Raw genomic sequence first — 10,228 nt, forward strand, 5'->3', positions numbered from 1 at the left:
CAAAAAGATGGAAACAACCTACGTGCCCATAAGTGGAAGAGTAGATGACCAAGCTATGGTACATACACATACTGGAATGCTATGAAGAACTAAAGAATTATGTAAAGTCTGCAAAACACCACATAATATGGATGAACTTGGAGGACATTATGCTGAGTGAAATAAGTCATTCACAGAAGAACAAATATAGCATTAGTTTGTTGTTGTGGAGGGTCAAGGAAAGTTTAAATATGGAGAGAAACTCTCTTTGTTGGTTGCTAGGGGTGGAAGAGGAGGGGAGGGAACACTGCAAAAAAAAAAAAAAAAAGCATTGACCCATGTCATTTTAGTTTTGTGTATTTCACTGTACATAAATTATATTTCAATAAAATGCATTAAAAAGTAAGCACTATACTACACTATCAGCTTTATTATCTATTTATTATTTTTGTTTTAATGCTTAATGTCCAATATCAAAAGTGTTAAACTAACCCAGATCAGAGATGAAAGGAGTTGTCAAAAGATCACAACTTAGAAGCCAGCACTAACAGCTTCCCGCACATGGTTCACTTCTTGTGAAATTGGTCTAAAGAAAGCAGCAATAGTTGCAACCAGGCAATTTTTATTCTTTTGTTTTAGTTTATATTTTCTTGTCTGTGTCTACATGATGGTATTTTATGTATCTATCTCAAAAACTTATTTAAAATGTAAGTTTTGTCTAGCTGAAGTCAATAGTGTCATCAAAAGGCAGTTAATTCAGGAAGAGGTTACATGTATCTCTGTACCAGGCCATTTTAATTGGAAACATAGATATTCAAATCACATTGAAAAAAATATGTGAGCACAGATAAAGGTTTGGAGTACCTGTACATGCTGCAACATGGATATAATATAAGCATTATGCTGAATGAAAGAAGTCACATATATTGCATGATTTCATTCATACAAAATATCCGGAAAAAACAAATACATGGAGAAAAAGTAATTATTATTTGCCTAGTGCTAGGGGTAGGAGCTCTGGTAGCATAGTGCCTAAGGCACTTCACTGCTAACCAGAAGGCTGGCGGTTCAAACCCACCAGCCACTCCTCGGAAGGAAGATGGGGCAATCTACTTCCGTAGTGATACTGCCTTGGAAACCCAAGGAGGGGTCGCTATGAGTCAGGTACGACTCGACGGCACCTAACAACAACAGTGCTAAGGGTAGGAATGAGCAGTGACTCTAAGTAGGCATAAAGTTTTCTATTAAAAGAGACATTATGTTCTAAAATGAAGTTGTGATGGTTGTATAACTCTATACATATGTTAAAATTCATTGACTTGTAAATGTAAAATGGGTGAAGTTTATGGTTGTGATGGTTAAGCTTATGTGTCAACATGGCTAAGCCATGATTCTCAGTGATTTGGCATGTATTATGTATTCAACCTCCATTTTGTGATCTAATACGAGCAGCCAATCAATTGAAAGAGTAGTTTCTTTGAGGTGTGACATACATCCAATTGTTGCTGTTGTTATTTGTCATCGAGTCATAGCAACCTCTCCTTGGGTTTCAGAGGCATTATCACTGTGGACGTAGGTTGCCCAAGCTTTTATACATGGATATTCTGGCAAAACTTACTCTCTCTAAATCCTGCATTTGATCAATTTGATCAACCCGTCCCATGTAAGTCAGGAGAAGCCGCCAGCCTGCCACTGATTCATGGATTTGGAACTTGCTAGCTTCCACAATTGAATAAGCCATCTCCTTGAAATAAATCTCTCTGTGTGTCTTTGTATCTACACTTTATATATATGCTTTATTAGTTTTGCTGTTCTAGAGAACCCAACCTAAGCCATTTGATACAGGGAATGGTTCTAGAGGAACAAAATCATAAGGATGATTATTCAGAATAGTTTCTCAAATGGGACTAGTCTTAAAAGTGCATATGACTCTATCTCTAATAATAAACAGGGCACTGCTAATCCATGGTATGAGATGGTGATAGAAATACACAACATTATACCACCATTAACTCAAATATTTGAGAGAGACAAAGCCTCTGAAGGATTGCGTATCTGATACCTTTCTAAAATTTTGAGAGAATAAGAAGTATAAGGAAATTGATGGATTGGTTCTACTTTTGGTAGACAAAATGGTGAGAGAAAGGGAAGAGCTCAAGTGTTCAGTCACAACTCAAGCTCTGCATACAAACCTTAAACATGGTCATGTATGCTCTGAAAGAAAGCCTTTTTTCTTGTATCAGAGCTGATATTGCCAAACACAAAACCCAGAATCTTATCAGTGCAAATTGAATTTCCAACCTCAAATGGTATTTAAAGTTAAAGTCAAGGCATTGATTAGGAAGAAATGGGATGTGGAAATTTGAGATGGGGACATATGTTGAGATAATAAGGAAGCTGGGGACATGGAGCCCCTAAAATCCACTAAATCATCCCTGCCAACAGACTCAATCCTTTTATTCACATCTGAAGAGATTTTCAATTTTGTCTGCAAAACTATCCTCCCCAATAAAACCATGATCCTTTCCATAGGATGAGATAAAACCAGCTATGTCTGAAGAGTCTTTGGCTCAGATATTACCTGAGGCAGCATTTGAAGCATTGTGTGGAACACTGCCTAAGGCAGATACCTTACAAGACATTGCTGAATGTCCTCAGAATGCACCCATACCACCCATTTTTGTTTCTAGATTTATAACAAAAAGTAAGCTTAGTGAACCCTAAGAGGTGAAGTACAAAGTGTGACCAATGAAGAGGTATGCTATACTCCAAAAGAATTGTTTGATTTTTCTATTATATATGAACAGCAACGTGGGGGAATTTATGGGGAAGACTATCAAAGATGTGAGATAATGGGCAAGGGACATAAAGTTGGATTGATCTGAATTTACTGATATGGGCCAACTAAGCACATATTCTTCATTCAATATTTTAGCTCAAGAGGTTAGAACATGATCTAGTAGTTTATTTGGTTGGTTCAATGAAGCATGGATTAAGTGTCAATTAGACTAAATCGAGTTGAAATGCCAGATCTGCTTTGGTATATTGTAGAAGAAGGTTTCCAAAGACTTAGGGAAATTGTCATAGTAGAGTAGATTTATCAGGTTGGATTCACAAACACACCTATGGAGTGCCCAGGGGACACATTTTTCTCCACAACAGTGAGGAACAAATTTGTGAAAGGAGCCCCAACACCTTTGAAGACTATTATGATTGCTATTTTATGTAAATCAGATTTGACAGTGGGAATTGCTCTAACTCAATTAAGTCATCTAACTACAATGAGATTGATCATACCTTGGTGTTGTAGAGGCCAAATAGAGTCACTTAATTGCTAAAGACAAGGGGGAAATGCTTATGGTAATGGACAGAAGAGTCAAAGCAGTAATCAGAATAGTCTGACTTACATGGACTCATGGTCTTGGCTACTTAGGCACAGTGTCCCTAAGAATGAATGAAATTTACTAAATATTTGCTTGATCTGTACAAGGTAAAATGAAATCACCAGAATAGAGAGTCACAGCTCCTAATCAATTTCCAGACTTGAGCCAGTTTAAAGACCCCTTGAAATAAGGGGAACCTTTGTCCCCTTGAGGAAGAACTTCACTACACAGCCCAAAATTTGCGCTGTTAGTCTTTCTCCCAACCTTTCCAAAGGAGATCTATAGCTTTGTACAAGAATGAATGGTCACTAGGGAAAAGGAAGCAATCAGACTTTTTGGGAACTATTGTTGTTGTTAGGTGCCATCTAGTCAGTTTCGACTCAAAGCAACTCTATGTACAGCAGAACAAAACATTGACTGGTCTTGTGACAGCTTCAAAATCCTTGTTATGCCTGAGCTCATCATTACAACCACTATGTCAGTCCATCTAGTTGAGGGGTTTCCTCTTTTTCACTGACCCTACATTTTACCAAACATGATATCCTTCTCCAGGAAATGGGTCCTCTGACAATATAACCAAAGTAGTCAAGACAAAGTCTAGCCATTCTCTCTTCCATGGAGGATTCTGCCTGCACTTCTTTCAAGACAGATTTGTTAGTTCTTCTGGCAGTCCATGGAATGAACATTCAGTATTCTTCACCAACACCACAATTCAAAAGCATCAACTCTTCTTCAGACTTCCTTATTTATTATTCAGCTTGTACATGCATATAAGGGATTGAAAATATGGGTTGGGTTGGATGCACCTTAGTTTTCAAAAAGATATCTTTGCTATTCAACACTTTAAAGAAATCTTTTGCAGCAGATTTGTCCAGTGTGATACATCATCTGATTTATTGACTGCTGCTTCCATTGATGCTGATTGTGGAACAAAGTAAAATGAAATCTTTGACCACTTCAATCTTTTATCCATTTATCATGATGCTGATTATTGATCCAGTTGTGAGTATTTTCTTTTTATTTATGTTGAGGTGTAATGCATACTGCAGACTGTAGTTTTTAATCTTCATCAGTAAGTGCTTCAAGTCATCTTCACTTTCAGTGAACAAAGTTGTGTAATCTGCACATCACAGGTTGATAATGAATCTTCCTTCAATCCTGATGCCACACTCCACTTCATACAGTCCACCTTCTCAGATTATTTGCTCAGCATACAGATTGAACAAGTAGAATGAAAGGATACAGCCCTGCTACATTCCTTTTCTGATTTTAAACCATGCAGTATCTCTGTTCTGTTCAAAGGATTGTTTCCTGATCTACGTACAGGTTCCTCGTGAGCACAATTCAGTGTTCTGGAATTCCTACTCTTCTCAAGGTTATCCATAATTTGTTATGATCTACACAGTGGAATGCTTTTGCATAGACAATACAACACAAGTAAACATATTCTTCTATTCTTTGCTTTCAGCCAAGAACCATCTGATATTAGCAATGATGGCCCTTATTCCAAGTCCTCTTCTGAATCCAGCTTGCATTTCTGGTAGTTTCCTGTCAATATACTGTTGCAACCATTTTTGAGTTATCTTCAGCAAATTTTACTTGCATGTGATACTAATGATATTGTTTGATAATTTCCACATTCTGTTGGGTCACCTTTCTTTGGAATGGGTACAAACATGGATCTCTTCCAGACAGTTGGCCAGGTAAATTTCTTGGCACAGATGAGTAAGTACCTCCAGAACAGTGTCCGTTTGTTGAAACATCTCAATGGATGATCTGTCAATTCCTGTTTTCTACCAATTCCTTCAGTGCAGCTTTGACTCCTGTCTTCAATACCATTGGTTCTTGATCATATAGCACCTCCTGAAATGGATGAGCATCGACCAATTCTTTCTTGTACAGTGACTTTGTATTCCTTCCATCTTCTTTTGATACTTTCCGCATCATTCAATATCATCATTCAATATTTTGCCCATAGAATCTTTCAATATTGTAACTCAAGTCTTGACTTTTTCCTTCAGTTCTTTCAGCTTGGGAAATACTGAGTGTATTCTTCCCTTTTGGTTTTCTAACTCTAGGTCTTTGCACATTTCATAATAATTGACTTTGTCTTCTTGTGCTGCTCTTTGAAATCTTCTGTTCAACTTTTTTATTTATTTTTTTTTATTTCTTCCATTTGCTTTTGCTACTGTCTGCTCATTAGTAAGTTTCAAAATCTCTTTTGCCATGCATTTTGGTCATTTCTGCCTTTGCTGTCTTTTGAATGACTTTTTGTTTTTTTCATGGATGGTGTTCTTGTTGTCATCCCACAATTTTTCTGGCTTTTGGTCATTGATTTCCAATGTGTCAAATCTATTATTCAGATCATCTCTTAATTCAGGTGGGATATAATCAAGGTCATACTTTAGTTCTCATGGACTTGTTTTAATTATCTTCTGCTTCACCTTGAACTTGCATATGAGCAGTTGATGGTCTATTGTACAATCAGCTCCTAATCTTATTTTGGCTGCAGATATTGAGCTTCTCCATTGCCTCTTTCCACACATGTAGTTGATCTGATTCCTGTGTATTCCATCTGATGACATCCACATGTATAGCCACTTCTTATGTTGTTGAAAAAAGGTATTTGAAATGCTTAAGTTGTTGGTCTTACAAAATTCTATTATGAGATCTCCAGCATCATTTCTATCAACAAAGCCATATTTTCCAACTACTGGTGATTCTTCTTTGTTTCCAACTTTTGTATTCCAATCACCAGATATAATAAATACATTTTGATTGCATGTTTGGCCAATTTCAGAATGCAGAAGTTGGTAAAAATCTTCTATTTCATCATCTTTGACTTTGGTGGTTGGTGAGTAAATTTGAATAATAGTAGTAATAACTGGTCTTCCTTATGTTGTTGTTGTTAGCTGCCATCAAGTGGTCTTTGGCTCACAGTGACCCTATGCACAACAGCACAAAACACTGCCCAGTCCTGCGCCAGCCCCACAATCCTTGCTATACCTGGGCCCATCATTGTAACCACTGTGCCAATCCATCTTGTTGAGGGCTTTCCCCTTTTTTGTTGACCCTCCACTTTACCAAGTATGATATCCTTCTCCAGGGAATGATCCTTTCTGACAACATGACCAAAGTAGGTGAAAGGAAATCTGGTCATTCTTGCGTCCAAGAAGTATTCCCGTTGCACTTCCTCTAGGACAGATTTGTTAGTTCTTTTAACAGTCCGTGGTACTTTCAGAATTCTTCACCAACACCACAATTGAAAAGCACCAACTCTTTTTCTGACTTCCTTATTCACTATCCAGCTGTCATGTGGATATGAGGTGATTGAAAATACCATGGCTGTGTCAGGTGCACTTTAGTCTTCAAGGAGACATCTTTGCTCTTTAGCACTTGAAAGAGGTCTTTTGCAGCAGATTTGCCCAATACTATACATCATCTAAGAGCTCTGGTGGCATAGTGCCTAAAGCATTTGACTGCTAACCCAAAGGCTGGTGGTTCAAACCCATCAGCCACTCCTCGGAAGATCGAGCAATCTACTTCCATAGAGATACTGCCCCAGAAACCCAAGGAGGGGTCGCTATTAGTTGAATTGACTCAACAGCAGTTTATTTATTTATTTATTTATGTTTTTTTTATATATCATCTGATATCTTGACTGCTGCTTCCATTGTTGTTGATTGTAGAACCAAGTAATATGAAATCTTTGACAACTTCAATCTTTTCTCCATTTATTGTGATGCTGCTTATTGGTCCAGTTGTGAAGATTTTTGTTTTCTTTATATTGAGGTGTAATCCATAGTGCAGACTGTATTCTTCAATCTTCATCAGTAAGTGCTTCAAGTCATACTAACTTTCAGCAAGCAAAGTTGTGTTGTCAGCGTATCACATGTTGTTAATGAGTCTGCCTCCAATCCTGATGCCACACTCTTCTTCATATAGTCCATCTTCTTGGATTATCTGTTCAGCATACAGACTGAATAAGTATGGTAAAAGGATAAAACCCTGATGCACTCCATTCTTGATTTCTTTTTTGAACTGAAATCACCCCTACAGCTCACCTGTTAGCCAAACAATAGACAAACCTATAGTGAACAAAAATACTAGGGAGGTACACACTCCTTACAACAATCAACCATACAAGATCAAAAAGGCAGCAATTGGCCAGATATAAAGCTCAGAAGACAGGAAAGTACAGGAACAGAAGAATGGAAATGGTAAACACAGGGAGGAAGTGGGAAGAGTGCTATTACATTATGGAGACTTCAATCAATATCAAGAATCAAAATGTGTATTAATTATTGAATGGAAAACCAGTTTGCTCTGTGAACCGTCACCCAGAGCACAATTAAAAAAAAAAAAGTAAAGCATAAGTTGTGACATCTGACCCCTCTTAGAACTTTTTGGGTCTTTTTGGATTTTTTAGTGTGCTACTCATTTGGATGTGCTACTCTGGCCTATTTAGCAAGCAACTTGAAAAACTGCTAGTTTTGAGTGGGCCTCATAACAAAAGAAGTCTCTGTAACAGGTTCAGGCTTCCATGTGATCTGTTCTGCCACTTGGGCCATATGATCTGGCTGATTCAATAGTTCTTGAAGTGTCAGTGGCAGGTAGTATTGCTGTTTGGAATCTTTGACAGTCCCCTGTTTGTGAAACACAGTACAGACCCTTAGAATTATGGCGCAAATAACTAATGTCTTTTGAGAAATGGGAGCTCTGGTGGCATAGTGCCTAAGGCATTTGACTGCTAACCAGAAGGCTGGTGGTTCAAATCTACCAGTCACTCCTCAGAAGGTAGATTGGGCAATCTACTTCTATAGTGATGTTGTTGTTATGTGTCCTCAAGTCTGACCTAACTCATAGTAACCCCTTCTTGGGTTTCCAGGTGGTATCACTAAGGAAGTAGATTGCCCAACCTTCCTTCTGAGGAATGGTTGGTGGGTTTGAACCTCCAGCCTTCGGTTAGCAGTCAAGTGCCTTAGGCACTACATTACCAGAGCTCCAGGGAAACCCAAAGAGGGGTTACTATGACTTGGAACAGCTTTTGGCTTGTCACTGGGTCTTAGTAGAGTCTGAACATTTAAGCATGAACCATTAAGTCACTATGCAATCTGAGCTTAGTCATGAACTGTGATATGACCCACAGAGTCATAAAGTTGGATACACATGGTAGCACTCCGTTATTAAATGGAAGTGGTATATACAGTATTGGACAATAGCAGGGACTGAAAGCACATGAAAGTTATATGAAGAAGTGGCTCAAATGCTCAGCTTCCACTCCGGTCATATTACCTTCCTTTTCCCAGTCTTCACCTGTGGCCTCGTGGAAAGTTCCTTACTCTCAGTTGACTGAGGAAGAGAAAACTCATGACTAGTTAACCACTGGTTCTGCATGATGTGCAGATGCTTCTTGGAAGTGCACAAAAACAGCACTGAAGCCCCTATGTGGGATCTTCTTGATGGATGGTGGTGATGTGAAATTCTCCCAATGGACAGAAATTTGAGGAGTACATCTGGTTATTCATTTTGATTTGAATGGGAGATGACAAGATGTGCAATGGTATAATGATTCATTGGTTGTGGCCAATGGTTTGGCTGGATGTTCAAATATTGGATACAACCCTGACACATTCCCTTCTTGATTTTAAACCATGCAGTGTCCCCTTTTGGTATTTAAATAACAGCCTCATGGTCTATGTATAGGTTCCTCATGAGTAAAATTAAGTGTTCTGGAATTCTCATTCTTCTCAATGTTATCCACAATTTGTTATGATCCACACAATCAAATGCTTTTACACAGTCAATAAAACACAAGTAAACATCTTTCTTGTATTCTTTGCTTTGAGCCAAGATCCATCTGGCATCAGTAATGATATCCCTTGTTCCACATCCTCTTCTGAATCCAGCTTGCATTTCTGGAAGTTCTCTGTCAATATACTGCTGCAACCACTTTTGAATTATCTTCAGTAAGATTTTATTTGTGTGTCATATTGATACTGTTTGATAATTTCCATATTCTGTGGGATCATCTTTCTTTGGAATGGATACAAATATGGATCTCTTCCAGTCAGTTGCCCAGGTAGCTGTCTTTCAAATCTCTTGCATAGCCAAGTGAGTGCCTCCAGTGGGCCATCCGTTTATTGAAACATCTCAAGTGGGTATTCTATCAATTCCTGGACCCTTGTTCTTTGCCAATTCCTTCAATGCAGCTCTGACTTCTTCCTTAAATACCATTAGTTCTTGAACATATGCCACCTCCTGAAATGAATGAAGATAGAGCAGTTCTTTTTGGTACAATGACTCCATGTATTTTTTCCATCTTCTTTTGATGCTTCCTGTATTATTCAATATCTTGCGTATAGAATCTTTCAATATTGCAACTTGAGGCTTAAAATATTTCCTCAGTTCTTTCAGCTTGAGAAATGCTGAGCATGTTCCCTTTTGGTTTTCTAACTCCAGCTCTTTCGACATTTTATTACAGTAACTGACTTTGTCTTCTTGAGCTGCTCTTTGAAATCTTCTATTCAGCTCTTTTATCTTGTAATTTCTTCCATTTGCTTTAGCTACTTTTCTCTCAAAAGCAAGTTTCAGAGTCTCTTCTGACCTCCATTTGGGTCTTTTTTTCCTTTCTCCTCTTTTTAATGACCTTTTGCTTTCTTCATGTATGATGTTATCTATATCATCCCAAAATTCTTCTGATTTTTGGTCACTGGTGCTCATTGCATCAAATCCATTCTTTAGATGGTCTCTAAATTTAGGAGGGATATTTTCAAGGCCATATTTTGGCTCTTGTAGAATTGTTTTAATTGTCTTTAACTTCAAGTTGAACTTGCATATGAGCAGTTGATGGTCTGTTCCACAAT

This window comes from Orycteropus afer, unplaced genomic scaffold (genome assembly GCF_000298275.1).
Source record: "Orycteropus afer afer isolate SDZICR_OR568_19922 unplaced genomic scaffold, OryAfe1.0 scaffold00129, whole genome shotgun sequence".
Taxonomy (NCBI): Eukaryota; Metazoa; Chordata; class Mammalia; order Tubulidentata; family Orycteropodidae; genus Orycteropus; species Orycteropus afer.